The sequence below is a fragment of the Archocentrus centrarchus genome, chromosome 6 (genome assembly GCF_007364275.1).
Source record: "Archocentrus centrarchus isolate MPI-CPG fArcCen1 chromosome 6, fArcCen1, whole genome shotgun sequence".
Classification (NCBI taxonomy): Eukaryota; Metazoa; Chordata; class Actinopteri; order Cichliformes; family Cichlidae; genus Archocentrus; species Archocentrus centrarchus.
In genome coordinates, this window is record NC_044351.1 from 29,770,926 (window position 1) to 29,786,270 (window position 15,345).

The 15,345-nt window shown below is 39.7% G+C and overlaps 1 protein-coding gene across 1 annotated transcript in view; it reads right to left on the reverse strand.

Annotated features, from left to right (window-relative positions):
- Nucleotides 1-15,345, reverse strand: part of cdh13 (cadherin 13, H-cadherin (heart)) — a 367,414-nt gene that overhangs the window by 104,240 nt on the left and 247,829 nt on the right. The gene's annotated exons all lie outside the window — the stretch shown is intronic.

A 15,345-nucleotide genomic window follows, 5' to 3' on the forward strand; every position in this document is an offset into this window, starting at 1 on the left:
CCACCTGACTCCTGCTGAGCAGTCATTAAGCTTCCTGTTCATAAAAGAAGTGAATGATGAGCAGATTAGTGATTTCAAATTTTGAAACAGAGAACACAAATGCAGCTTAATTTGCATTCTTTCCTGATAGTACTGCTTGGAACTGCTTCCAGGAGTTTTATGAACTAGCTAGCTACTTTCTTTGTAACACACACACACACACATACACACACACACACATACGGATGTCATGTTCAGACTAATGCACAATGAGCAACAGCTACAATCTGCTAAAGGTAAAGAGAATGATTTGTGTCATGGCAAGCATATGGGTTTATGATTTTGCTTACAGCACAGACTGTAGTTAAGTAGCTTGCACACACATTTTTAACACACACTCACATAGCTAAGTATGACAGTAATGGGTTGTGTGACCGTAATGGACTATGTGGTACCTGCATTGGTTTCAGACTTCTATCACTGCTGGACAAAGACACTTATTTCATATAATTTGATGTTCACAAGGTAGTAGTCTATTTCTTTGATAGTGATCCCTTTAAGCGCAGCACTGTCTTCAACAAGCTGTTGACTTGCCATGCTTTATTTTGCAGTCACCTGTTCGGATTCACCAGCATGTAAATCTGCCCAACTCTGAGGGTCCATCAGCATCTGGTGGGTGCAGGCGGGGAATACAGATACAGCCAGATATGTATTTAGGAAGGCTTCTCACGTCTGCCTTCTAAGAAGCAGCACAACAACTTGGCCACAGCCACAGCAGCTCCGACACTTCCATTCTTCAACTGGATTGATTTTTCCCAACCACTGGCAATCTGACTCATCAATATTCAGAATCAGGCTGCCCTAAAATAGCTTCAGCCTCAGGATTTTAACCCTTCAAGTGGAATGCTGTGATTATGATCAAGAATAAGTCAGAGAGAGTCAGCTCTCTCTGACCAATCAGACTGACATTATTTATTTATTTTTTCTTTTCAATTTTATACTTAATCCACCAAAATCTGCTAAAATTCAGAGTTACCAAAGTGTTATTATGTTGCAGAGCATCCTACAGTTGTATGGATCTATCAAAACAAATGTTGAGTGGAATCCTGAGAGTGACGATGAAAGGTGCCACTGCTGAACAGCCGTTTCTAAAATTCCCAGAAATCTGTGTTTTTTCCAGCATTTTTGATCCCTCATGGCTTAGTACATGAGATAAATGCATGATGTTTTCAATGTTGGAAAAGCACATTTAAGTACTGTTAAAAACTGGCAGCCAAATCAGTTTTACACCCACCCTAGGTGTCACAGTATAAAGCAAATCTACAATCTGTATGTAGAATATTTTCTATGGCCACCTTTGACTATTAATAATCAAGGAATATGTAATAGTTTCAATAGCAAAACTCCCCCAATTTAATGTCTATGACATAAAGTAGCAGAAACACTTTAAAAGTGCTTTTTAGCAATGATCTGTTCCCTTGTTATGAAACATTATGGGGCCATTATGGGACCTTTTGGCGTCATGAAGTCTAAATGGCTTGCTTTGTTCTCAACACGACAACAATCAGGAAGTACTGGAAGGTACCATGTATTTTTGTAGATGACAGCTACTTAGTGACCAGTGTTAACTTGTAAGACTGCTGGTGGTCACAGCAACATTGCCAGTCTGGACCATGGTTGTATTTTTGGCTCGGTTTGGTCGCCTGGAGCAAAGCTGTGATGGTTGAGGGTTACTATGACTTCTCTAATGGACCAACTTTCTCCTGTTACCATTAACACTGCAGGCTAAAACACCAATTGTGCAGGTATCTAGATCCATGATATGTGTTGGGCTTTGATTTTTCAAATGATATATTCCCATCTGGACTGACTGTATAGCACTAGCTAAGATTCATACAGTCATGAAACCACCTAGGGAAATCCTAGTTTTATGACATGAGTATCAATACTGGGCATTGTGCTCGTGGCATTAGCAAGTTAAACTTGAAAACCACATATTTGTATACATGCATAGTGGTCACTCATTCAGCATTACCTTGGTTTTAATACCTTGAGCAAATACAGTCTACAATCTTTCAGATCCTATAACTTGTTTTGACCAGCAACCTATCCCACAAGGTGATATGACACTAAAGTTTACCCAAAGTGGCGCTTGTTCAAGTTTCCTCCACTGAATTATCATAAAACAAATAAAACATCTAGAGTGCCAGTGCACATCTCTGTTACTCTATATCTAAACTGGACACTTTTTAGGAACTGTCACAGTTTGGCTGTGAAGATATGGTGACAAAAATGACTGACTTGACTAAAAATAGCCTCCTGAGTGCCCAACCTTTACTTAATTCTGGTGACATTTAAATCCAAACGACAGACGGTAATTCCACCCACAGTGGAGACAAAATGAAAACATTCTCATGAGTTCTAGTTCATGGAGCACATGTCTCTTCTGTTCCTTAATTAGTGTGACCAAGGTCAACATCAAATTCTGTTGCAAGCTTAGAGTAATTTGACCATTGACAAAGACAATGGTGCGGTGACACTTATGCAAAGATCAATTGCAGTGTTGTGTGCAATGACCCCAATTGATTGTTCACTGTAAATGTATTCATTACAATAAACAGAATCTGTGTATATAGATTTTAAACTATTTCTGTAAAGGAGGATGACTACAGCTTTAGATTTCACTTGAGCAATTTGTTAAACATTCATCAAACATTCTGTCAGTGATTTATTTGTTGCCGTTAGGCCATTTCTCAGAAATATCCATCTTATCTGAATGCCTTAATACATCCACCAGATAACTTTGGTTTAAAAAAAAAAAAGAAAAGCTTCCTACAGTAAATCTCGGTTGAGTCAGACCTTTGAAGTGGGGCATCTAGTCCTGCCTCCTATTTCTAACTGAGCCCACTCCTTTTCACTCAGTACTTCAGAGTACATTGTCATCTCGGTACTGGATGACAATTATTCAGACAGAAGCTACACGTATATTATATAGTTCAAATACAAATGTTGTGCTTCTTTCTTTTTTTGAGGGATTTATATCAAAGTCTAAGTCAGCATTATCCTCAAAAAGTATGTAAGCTTTTGAATAGGATCTGTTCAAATCTCCCTAATCCTTGACACCAAAACTGCAATACTGCAATGTTTGATCGTCGAAGGCACACTCATTTCAAGCCTATCCTCCCACTTCAGCATAAAAGACACAACACACACATACAAAAAAGTGTCTGTGCCAAACTAAAACGCTGATATTCTGTGGTCTCCTACCTGATAATTTTGACAGATTGCCATATTTTCAACTAAATTTGCTTCCCTCTTTCATACATATGTTTTGCTATCAATGACTAAGAGAGATCTAAGGGAAATTTTGTCACATAGCAGTTCACTCTGTAAGCAATACACAGGCTGATACGAATCATAGGACAGTTGCTGAAAGTCGTTGGTGGTAATTCCACGGGAAATTAAGGTTTGATCTTTGTAATAGCTTTTGCAGCTTTGAGACTACTACTCTTCAGTCAGGATTAATCATATCAAACATTTCTGACAAAAATATATTTTCTTTTTTGTAAAGGAGAAATCTTTTTATATTTTACAATTCTACTGAAGATGGCAAGGAAATTCTTACACTTGATGTGTCACTTCCCAGGCAGGAATGTGCACTATGCCAGTTTTGAGAAAGCAATTTGGTTAGGGTGCACCACTGAAGATTTTACAGGATGGGTTTCTTTTAATAATAAACAGCAGAAACTGTTTTAAATGATTTTTCTTTTTTACCATCTGTTTTGGTGAACCACAATTTTTTACTCATCAAATGACATCAAGAGGACCATCCCAACTAAGCCTAACGGCATCTAAAAGTATCTAAAACCAAAAATGTTGGCAAAGGCGTGTGTATGAATTTCATTGTACCAATTCTTGTGGTGATCTTAATCAGAAGGAAAGGAAAGAAACTGAGTGACCTGGAATGTCCCTCAGGAAGTCAACGGGCCAGTGGTAAAAGTGCAAAATGAAACTTTCCACTTAGAGCAGAAGACCCTCAGCCCACCCAGTTGCTTTTAACCTGATGGCTTCAACTTTGCCTGTCATCACAGGAGTGGCTACAAAACCCATGCATCAACATAACACTGAGTTGGTGCAGGGACTGGATGGGACTGAGTGTCAAGAAAAAAAAAAAAAGACAGTGGAGGATGCTGGAGCTGGCACTTCAGTAGAAGAGTGATCCCTCTCTCTGAGAGAGAGATTCTTGCTCGTGCATGACTTTGTAAGCGTCTCAGAATGTGTTTCTCATTGGTTGTGAAGACTGATTTTAACTAACTGCTTTGGGCAAAACCATTGACCACACTATAGTATACTCGTACATAGGATACATACAGCGCATTGCTGTTCTTTTTCATCTTTACACATTCCTTTGTTTCACTCCTTTTTTGATTTAAGTGCCACTCCGTGATAATGCAGGTCAACAGATTTTAAAAAAACAGAAAGGTGGGGAAATACATTCATAAAGGCCAAGGTATGATTTATGTGTAGGTGTGTCTGTGTGTGCCAGCCTGTGTTTTGGCTGACCATAAATTTGTAAATAGAGTTTGTGAGTGACTTGCATTCTTATTTTTCTGACATAGCACTGCTTATCTTTATGGCCCAGAGGCCACAAGACTTATCAGGTGCACACTAGACTATACAGGTCACTGCCTGAACCTAGACCAACTCCCTGATGGCTACAGTAGGCTTTGGCATCCATGCAAACTTTTTTGCACTTCATTTCACTGAACATTAAACATCATTTCTGTGGTGACTGCGTCAATGTGTGGCTGTCGTGTGACACCACACGCTTGCCGAGCTATGGGATACTGTATCTCCAGCTTTCAGAGAGACCTGGAGGTCTTTCTCTCTGTGCTTCTGGTCTCACTTGCCCTTTAAAATATGCCATTATATTCACAGTATTCAGAATGTCTTCTGAGCCCCAAGTGAAAAGAGTTTATACTCACTGGAACATAGCAAAATAAAATGGAAATGTTTACACCATGCAGTACTGTAGCATGATACACAAGCAAAGCCATTAAACATCAAGGAACAGTGCACTGTTTAGAAAAATATACTTGTTTGATGCTAGATAGAGTTATATAAGAAAATTCTGACTCTCAGAATCAATGCAAAATCAGTATAAAGCAGGAAGCTAGTATCTAGTTAGCAAAGTGCAACTGAATAGTTCAGTTACTGGAAAAGGCAGAAAATTCTGCTCAATTTGGCTTTTATCCACATCAAGGTACAGTAGTGCCCCTCCTGGCACTCTTTACAAAGTGGACAGTATCCACTGGGTCAAAAAGGCATCTCATCACCTTGAATCTCACTTCGGGGAAAAGGAAGAGGTTGCAGGGTTGGTGGCAATGACAATGGCACTGGTGTTGCAAAAACAAAAAAAAAATGTGGGCAGTGTGCTACATACTAAATTTCAGGTTGTTGGAATCAAATGTTCTCCCTCAGATGACTCATGACATTGTAGTGGAACTTGACAGTTGAATGTTGACAGTCCGAAGCATACGTTTCATTTTTACATTCCTCACCTCTTTGGATCTGGAGACTGCAGGCCCCTCCCAAAACTGCTGTTTGGCGTCTGGGTCACAGACAAAACTTTTATGCCCACTGAGGATTCTCGACACGGAGGTCGGGTCAGTTTGACACAGAATTTGATCTTTGCTTACTGTGTGAGTTTTGAAAATGGAAACATAGCAGGAGCACTGGGAGCAGTTTATGGCCGCACAAGGACACTGCCTTGAAGTGGGTAACAGGTACATGATTTTACTGGGAAAAGTTGAACTTTTTTGTGAACATCAAAGAAAATTGCATTTGATTAAATTCAAGCATTTTATCATATAATAGAGATATAAAAAATGATTCTGCTGAGTACACTGCAAGCACATACATTAAATAAAGACAAATAAACCACTGCTTCCTTTGTCTTTATGTCCAGGGAGAACAGGACTTCTGAAGCCAGAGAGAGAGAGAGCATGAGAGAAAGCTAGATACAGTAGATGATGCTACTTTGCATCCATTCAGTTCAGCTCTGACTCAGACTGGCTACAGATAGATTAAACTAGATTAATTGGAAAATGGCAAGGCAGAAGTTAAACCCCTTGTTTGAGATTCAGTAGGTACTGGGCTTAACAAAATTAGACCATTTACAGAATCCCACTGCTATGCTCCACAAGGAGAATTACTGTATGGCCTCGGCACATATGGCACAATTTGTGTTAATTACAATTTCAGCTGCTTATTTTCTCTTTTACAGTACAACACAAATCCCTGCTGTAGTTTGTGCGACAGGATAAGTTTCTATGGTATGGTGATCTATACACTGATCTTTAGTGATCTTTACCCTGTGGCTGTGTTGACTGATACCTAAAGGGAGATGTGCCCCGACTGTATTGTTTCTGGTTTAACAAGGCAATAAACTAAGCTAACTTTCATCAGCAAGAGAAACTAGTATGGGAAAGGGGGCAATAAAAAGTACTCAGGACACAACAACAAACTTTTCCAATCAATGCGCCTTCATGGAGACAGGGCAAAATTAATTCGCGCTTGAAGTGCTATTGTAAGGTGGAGGTTCAATGAAGAGTAAGAGCTGTTGACAAATACTCTTTATCCTGAGGTCAATGAGGATGGGGAAAAAAAAAATAAGGGGTGAAGGAGAGGGAGTGAGGGCAGGCAGCCAGTGGATGAAATGACACTGAGCACAGACAAAAAGAGAAAGTCAGAAGGTAGAGAAAGAGCCATCAAGAGGGAGGTAAGAGTGCTGATGCCCTCTCTAAGCATAATGACAGTGTAGCGTCACCAGAACCTCTCTGACATTACTGAAGCCCTCACTTCCACTTAGCAGAGACATTTTCCTCCAAGCAGCAAGCAGTTGTCTCGTCCTAATTATTCAGCCTTTCACCTGCATGCCTCACTCTTCTTGTCATTCTCCTTCATCTATCCATTCACAGTTCTCACCCCACTGTCCTTTCCTACTTCCTCTTCTCTGCTGCCCTTTCAGTACCTCCTTAGGACTCAGGAAAAGTCAGAATCCACTCCACGCTCACAGATTACTTTTGAATTTTAAAAAGGTCTTGTGTTTTTTCCCCCCCCTGCACCCCCTGCATAGTAATTTGAATGAACCAACATTTGTGCTCTGCTAATATTTAGCACCTACTGCCACTTCAGCTTTGTTTGTTTAATGGAAATTGTGCAATTTTAAATCTCGCAAAATCGCAGTCATGACACTAACAGTTAGTGGTGCCAAATAGATATATTCTATTATAGACACGTCCAACTTTTTACACCTACTTTAAAAAAATATGTATCAATTAACATAATAAGGCATTTCACTAGCATTACTCGTTCCAGGTGGTGCTAACAAATTATAGCGAGATCTTGATGACGTGTGATATTACCCAACCTTTTAGTAGCAACACTATAGAAACTGCAGGATTGTGAACTCTCAAGAAAAGGTCCCACAAAAGAAGACACTGTGCAATACTGTTCATATTTAAAATTAGGTGTCCCACTGGGTGCCATTAGATGCCCCGTTATGATGACGATTTCCCTTTTCCTGTGTGTTCTTCAGCAGTCATCTACCATCTTCAAACGTTTCAGAATATGAACAGATTGTGTTGCTGCAGTGTCTCTACCCCCGTGACTCATTGAGCATAAATTATGGATATTTGAAGAGTTATTACAGCACTCTGGGATGGCAAGCAGATTACTGAATGTATGCAGCAGTAAGGCATTGCTGTCCTGCAAACCAAAGACAGAGAAGGAGCTTATGCTGTCATAGTACATGCTGATAAGAAAACCCAATTATGCAGTTTTTTTCTGTTATCAGAGAACAAAATCAGAATTGGTTAAACTGTTAATGTTTAGTGATATTATCCAGATTACCTTTATTTTAAAGACAGTAAAAGAAGAAAAACTCTAAACAGAAAATATTAATAATTACCTGGAATGATGGATATGTCTCATTGCATGTTTAAACATTATTTTAATATGGAATAATTTGGACTGTCTCCCACTTCCCTCTCTCTCTTTGTCCTGTCTTATTAGTTTCCATTGTTCCGCCCTCTTAGTATCTTAATGATCCAATTTTTCACCTTCATCTGTCTTATTTTCATTTTCCCTCTCTCATCTCTTCAAAATGTGCCTCTCTTCTCTGCTCGTCAGGGGGAATATAATTCTCTAACTTGTTGTTCTGGTCCCAGACTTCCATTGAGTACTGTCTGTAAGACTCAATTAAAGCAAGAGAGAAAAAAAATAAAGATTAACAACGTGCATTTTTACCCGCAATGCCCAGGGGGCTCAATTTATCTTGAGGAACGCTCAGCTTGGAAAAAAAGAAAAAAAAATCTGTGATTGACACCTCTAACCTTCATTGGGGTGTAATCTTCATCTTTAGCACTCAGAGATCTAATTAATTAGGGGGAATCTCATTTCCTCACTAATGCAACTGGACAGAGGCGTGATAGAGGAGTGGGAGAAGGCAGGAAGAGGAGGAGGCTGAAGAGAGGAAGGGTTGAGATGAAGTCGGAAAGTAGGGGTGCTGTATTTCATCAATGCCTGTGAATGGTGTTCACCTTGTTCATTTCAGGGAAGAACAAGAGAGACTGAGGTGGTTGGGTTCACACCAACTACATTGTATTGATTACAGCTGCCAGAACTCTGGCTACTGGCCATCGGAGACACTGCAGTAACATTCTTTATTATGGGATCTCCTGGTAATGTACTTGTGTGTTTCACTTTCTTTTCTCGACTTCTTTTCTCAGTTAAAGCCATCGTTTATGTGTGAGCCAGTGTGATTGTAATTGGTTTTGACTTCTTGCTGCATCACAAGCAAAATGTGCCTTCTTTAAGACTTTAAGCTACTTAAATAAAAATATAGGGGGAAAAACAAATGTAAAACATGTATATGATATAATAAAAATAGGTGAAATGGGTAAGTAAATAAATATTTGAATACATAAATACAGACAGTACTTAGAAATAAGGACTTGGGTAGTGGTTATAATAAGCCAGATACCACTAAGTGCAAAACACTAGTCATAACAACACTTTATCTAATATGAATTCATGTAAATTCCACAGATACCTTTTACCCTATGTATGTTAGCTCAGAGAAAAAAAGAAATTTGAAGGTAGGAAAGCAGAATTGTAGCACTCCATCCATATGTGTCAAGAAAGAGTTCCCCTCCAATCCAAAGTCTGTTTTGCTAATTGTTATTTCATTGAATGTCTGACCTTTACTCTGAAGAGTGAGCTATGTGCTAAGCTTGTTTTCTCCTTCATCTGTTGAAGAATGAAGGCGTCTCTGTGCTCACCTTAAGGGTGTTAAAACGCACACTGAGAACAAACAGCAAATAAGAAATATATTGTGTACCATCTTCCAGGTTATCGCCACTCTTAATGCGGTCCTGATGTGAATTAATTTCAGATACTGAAGGTCAGCGATGCTCGCATACAGACACACATTAAAGCTGGCAAACACAGGGCTGCTTCAGCTTGATTAGATTAGGAGCACAAATCAGTCTCAAAAGATCAGTATATTAGTCATGAAAAAAAAACAAAAAAACTATCAATTTAGCCAGTAAAAAGCTACCACCCACGCACCTCAGAAGCCTCGGAGCTATTTAAGTTCAAACTGAAACTTGCTTCAGAAAGGATGCAACAGGGATTTAACAGGGGAATGCAAAGACCTATGAATATATTTCACATTACCTGTAGTCCGAACTGGCTGCAGTTCATTCCATTCTTTATTCTCAGGCCGGTTTTCTCAGATATACACTTCTGTAACTCTAAGTTACTTCCACAAATCTCTGAAAGCTTGTGGCTACAGACAGCCTCAGAAAACATTTCAGTAAGAAGTGAATACAAAGTGCCTTGTATTCATTGTTGTTGCTATGAATAAGATCACTATGACGCTTCTAAATTTGTTCTCCATTCTGCCACTCACATTAGCTTTCGCCCATTCTTATTTCTCCATTAAGTCGCATCTCTTAGCAGATATTGAGTCAGAACTTTCTGAGCACACGTCTTTCTTGCCGGCTACGCCATGAAAAGGGCTGAACCTCTTCACGATGATGGAGAGCTTGCGTTTCCATGCCCTCTCTACCTCTTATCCACTCTGAGAACCTATGCTTCAGTCCATACCATCCTGCATCTCTCTCTGTTCAGCTCATCTACTCACACCTTTCCAATCTCCAGATGATAATAGGAGAATGAAAGGGAGTTTATAAACTGAAGTGTACATCAAATCTGCTGTAATGAAATCTTATCAATGTGTTCCCTGTGCTGTATTATTTGCATATAAATGACATAATATAATAACTCTCTCCGGCCTCTACCTGGGAGGAGTAAATATTTCTCTGTCTGCTTTGTCTCGTTACTGTGACACGAGGAAACGAGATGCTAATTGAAGAGAGGAAAGCATCTTTATGTGACGACTGACATTCAATTATGTTTGGGGGATCAGATTAGGTGGTGGCCCCAGAAATGTTTGAAAACAACATTTTGCAGAGTGGCAACTCTGAAGGCGGCCAAGGATGTAATTTGAATGGCTGTTTGAGGCCTGCGCTGAATGGTGCTGCTCTGAATGGAATCACTATGCTATGACCTGCGAGTAATTGGATGTCCACAGTGAAGTGTTGACAGAGAAGGGGAGGCAAGTCTGATGGAAAAAAAAAAGAAGATAGACAGTAAGGCGGGAAGACGGGGAGAAAATAACACAAAATGAAAATAACCAAGAAAACAATGTGATGAACATGACAGCGTAGGGGGAAAAGGAGCAATGGGGTGTGGGGAGTGCAGGAGATCACAGCAGTGACAATGGAGAAAATGAATGCAGTTTTCCCTTAAAGTGGAACCTGCCAAAGTTTCAGGTTTCATCCATCGCAACACACAGGCATGTAGCCACTCCAGCCACAGAGCCAAATAAGCCATTAGACAGGATAAGCTTTCTTATCAGCTGAACGCTGTCAGGAAGCGTGCTGCCAAGGTCGCACTAAACAAACACCAGGTCACTTTACTTACAGCCACCATAGCTTTCTGTGCTGATCAGGGATAAGCGTGCGCATCCATTTACCTGTCACTCTGGATTTGTACTAGTTAAGCATAACAGAGTGAATAATGTCATGTAAACACATTAACAGCACAGGCTGCAATTTCAGTCCTTAATATACACAGCATACAACCAAAGATGATTTGTCAACAGATGATGCATGCACCTCAACAAAGATTATAAAGATTATAAGATTAAACATCCTCCCAGCAGAGACTAAATTTTATGTAATTTAATGACAGTAGAAGAGATTACAGATAAAAATGATTTTGGACTGTTGCTTTCAGGTTTTCAAAAGTACTTTTAAAATTGAAGTTCGACTAATTGTTAAGATGTGCTTTAGTTTAATCTATATGACTTTAAATATCACAATTCTGTGGTAAACACATACACATACACGCAACCAGACATCCTCTTCACCACCGTGTAATTCATGTTTGTAAGACACAGAGGGGGGGGGGCCGAAGGGGTCAGTCAACTCTATCGATTGGCCATCGTGAGCAGTGACAGCTCCCAGGTTGGCCGGAGCATTACGGAGTCGGAAAGTCACACTGCCATTAGCAGTCTGTCCTCTCTGGTTACAGCCAGCCCCCCCATACAGACACTCCATAGACCATAAGAGATTAGAATGACTGGTGTGTGACACAGACAGATGTGTGCGTAATTGCGCATGTCTAGGAAATGTGATCATTCTATGACTGTCCCGTAACAAACATATTCTGCTACAAGTTCAAGCTAAAAACATTGGAAACCCTTCTCATTTGTGTGTCTGTAATAAGGACATCTTTAAGATTGTGTAAGCACATCTCTACATAGACTGTTCAAATGCTATTCATTGTGACACAGTATGAATAAGACTATACCAGAAATGCACCAGTCAGTGATCATCCACCTCAAAATATTTCCTCAGATATATCCAATATGTTGCCAGATTCATTTGCCTATGCCACTGCTTGACATGCACCTCTCCTGACTAGCATGATTAGCTCGGTTTATTCAGCATCACTCAGTGTGCACAAAGACATTTAACATAGCACAAAATCCCACAAACAGTTTATCTACATTCATATAACAGCATGTTATATAAAGTGAGATAATATTGCAAATCCCTTTTATTTGGACTTTATCGGTATGAAAAAGCTCTGTCCAGTAAATTGAAGCATTTTATTTTCAATATCAGTGTTTTATTATGACCACATATTGATGAACAGTTTTTTTTAATATATAATGTATATGCTGTGAATTATAGTTTTAAGACAGAAAGTTGGTCTCCATGGTCAGTAGGTCAGACTTGCAAGCAGCTGTATATAGTTTGATGCAAAATGAAACACCTGATTTAAAATTCAGAGCAGCCGTGTGATTTTGAAGACAGAGGGAAATTTCAGTGCCCCCCCCCCCCCCCCCCCCCCCCCCTGCCGTCCTCCACCTTTGTGGGTTTCTTCACTCCTGTTCTGATTCACATTTCTGCTCTTTCACTTCACGAGCCTTTAAAAATGATGTGCTGCGGTACGGTTGTGACAATGGGAGGTGGTGCATGAAAGCACAGCTGACTGATGAAACTAAGGTTAGACTGATAAATGAGATAGTGAGATTATTTTTTTTTTGTGTGTGCAGGATGAAGGATCAGCAGGAAGATGTGCTCAGCATGAAGCGCCACTATCTCGCAAGGTGTTTTGTTTTCTCTGAACAGATATTATATTAATTTAAGCATATCCAAGATATTCTCACTGACAAACACTCGCACACGCATGCTTAATCACACAAAGGAAGAAAACACATCAACAATCAACTATCAGCAATCTAACATCACACACATTGCCTCTGATACATGCTCGCCTTCATGAAGACCAAGGCAGGTGGAACATGCTTATTATCAGTCTTTATATCCTAGCATCCACTGACACGTGCAGATAAAAAGTTAAATAAATGAAAATTCCAGTGTGTGTACCATATGAATAGTGCTCACATGTGGTAGCTGCACTCTACACAGCCCTACCTCATGAGTAGAAATGTTGCTTGTTTTAAGACAGCCGGTTAAAACAGACATTTTTGTATTGCAGACTCATTAACGGGCGATTTCCATGTAAATCCAGTGAAAGATACAAACACTCCTTGATCTTTTCAAACTTACGAAAATGGCCTCGTCCCTGCAGCATTACCAGTCGTCAGAAATTACAGCCTGCCATTGATCCAACAACCTCGCGTGTCAGAATAATATTAGACAGCAAGGAGAGACATGTCTACAATAAAGTGAGGAGAAAAACAGAGAGTGCTGGAATAAATGTGCATATCAAGACAGGATTTTACGCCTCAGAGAAAGCACTAGAGGGAAAATCAAACTGATTTCAATGTGACAAAATTGATTTTCCAATTTTCTCCGGATTGCTTTCTGCTTCCCTGGGGCAGGTGAGGTGTCTATCCAAATACACTTACAGCGCCACCTAAATTATGTTTGAGGAATTTGAAGAACAAAGGGGGAAAATTTTTCTCCTTGCCTTGGCGTTTTGTCTTTGTTACAAAACAAAATATTGCAGACATACAAAGAACATGCTGTATTTAAAAACTATACTGGCAGATGGATGGCAGATGGAACTGAACAGTGTCATGCTGGAGTCATATTTATGACAATGTGCTAAAGTGGCTGGATGTAAATCTCTTCAAACCTCGATGAGGACAGTTTTGAGGCGATCCTGTCTGCCCTTCCATCTGCCCTCTTTCTGGCTGCATTATTTATTTTTATTCTTTTTTATCCACAAAGATGTTGCACTGCAGCAAGATGACTTCTAAAACCCTGAGAATGCTTGTGAAAAACCTTATGAAAAACCCAGCATACTTATACATTTTTGCAGTGTGTAGATGGGGAGTTAGATACAACATGAAGACAATCATATATGTTGCTTCAGGCTTTTTGTGTTAATACCACAAAAGGTCTATCACATATTGTGCACGGATTAGTCATGGCTGTTTTATTAGAGGAATAAACTCATTCCACTTTTTCTTTGAACCCATTTAAAAGTGAGGAGATTTCAAGGACTGTGACATTCCTCCATGCAGACGTAAAACCGACTCACTGCTTAAAACACTCGACACTTAAAACGCCTTTTTGACTTCTTCCTTCCAATCCTTCCTTCTAAATTAAGTTCTGACAGGTCTCACCAAACTTCAAAATAGCTCCAACTGCTTAACAGATAATAAAAAAATCTCTAATACTTGTTGGTCAAAACAAGTGCAAATCTGATATGTGTGTGAATAAAAAATAAGAAAAAAGAAAACTGAAAAAAAAAAAAAGATGTGTCTGGATAACTGCAGTATCAAAAACCACCAAGGTTTGTAGCTATATGACTAATAATATCTCCAATTTATTTTCATTTTACTTTACATACAGAGAAAAGTAACTTTGCTCTTAGTTATTGGTTATTTTAAAGAAGGTGCTATTAATTTCAGGAGTTTACAACTTGTGGAAAATAAACTGAAAGGAAGAGAAAAAGTGGGAAATTCTGGCTATGTGCCTTCTTCAAAAGCATTCAGATGCATTTTCGAATATTATCCTGTTAGCGGTATAATAAATCTTGGCTGCCGACACTGGAGGAGTACTGTTATTGGTACTGGGTTTTTTTTTGTTTTTTTTTTACACTCTGCTGGAGCATTATCTTTAGAAATATCCTGGAAATGATATGCTTCCAAAGTCTCACTTTCATCCTCTTATTACAGAGGGAAAAAAAAAACCTCACCAGCCTTCTTGGGTAATTTCTCATTCACCTCACAAAAGCAGCCAACAGTGCGCATGCATCGATTACATCTCATTTCATCCTACTTTTAATCAATTAGGCCTCTATTAAACAGTTTACTGTAGCTCATGGATTGGCTCATCAGGGCAGTTAGTCACCATGGTTCCAACAGTTCCGGATGGGAGGTTTTTAGCTTTCAGCATGTTGGACACCACCAGAGTCGGCGGATGAGTGTGTATCACCTCAATTAAACTATTCACTAAGTGTCTGACAACAGCTAATATTCCTCTTCCACCGGCGAACCCAATCGATGTTCTGGCATTCGTCACCCTGCTGGAAAAGCAATCATCCCGTTGTCTCGCTCTGGTTTTACGGGGAAATGGAAAGACGCTCATCTGGCTACCGCGCCTGCTAGCTGGAACGCACCGGTGCTCCCTCACACAAAAGTGCACACAAACATCTAAGTGGCTTCCATGACACACACACACACACGTACACAGACTCTTGAGTCTGCTCGCTGGCGGCACTAGTGACATGTCGGGAAAGAATGGATGCAGG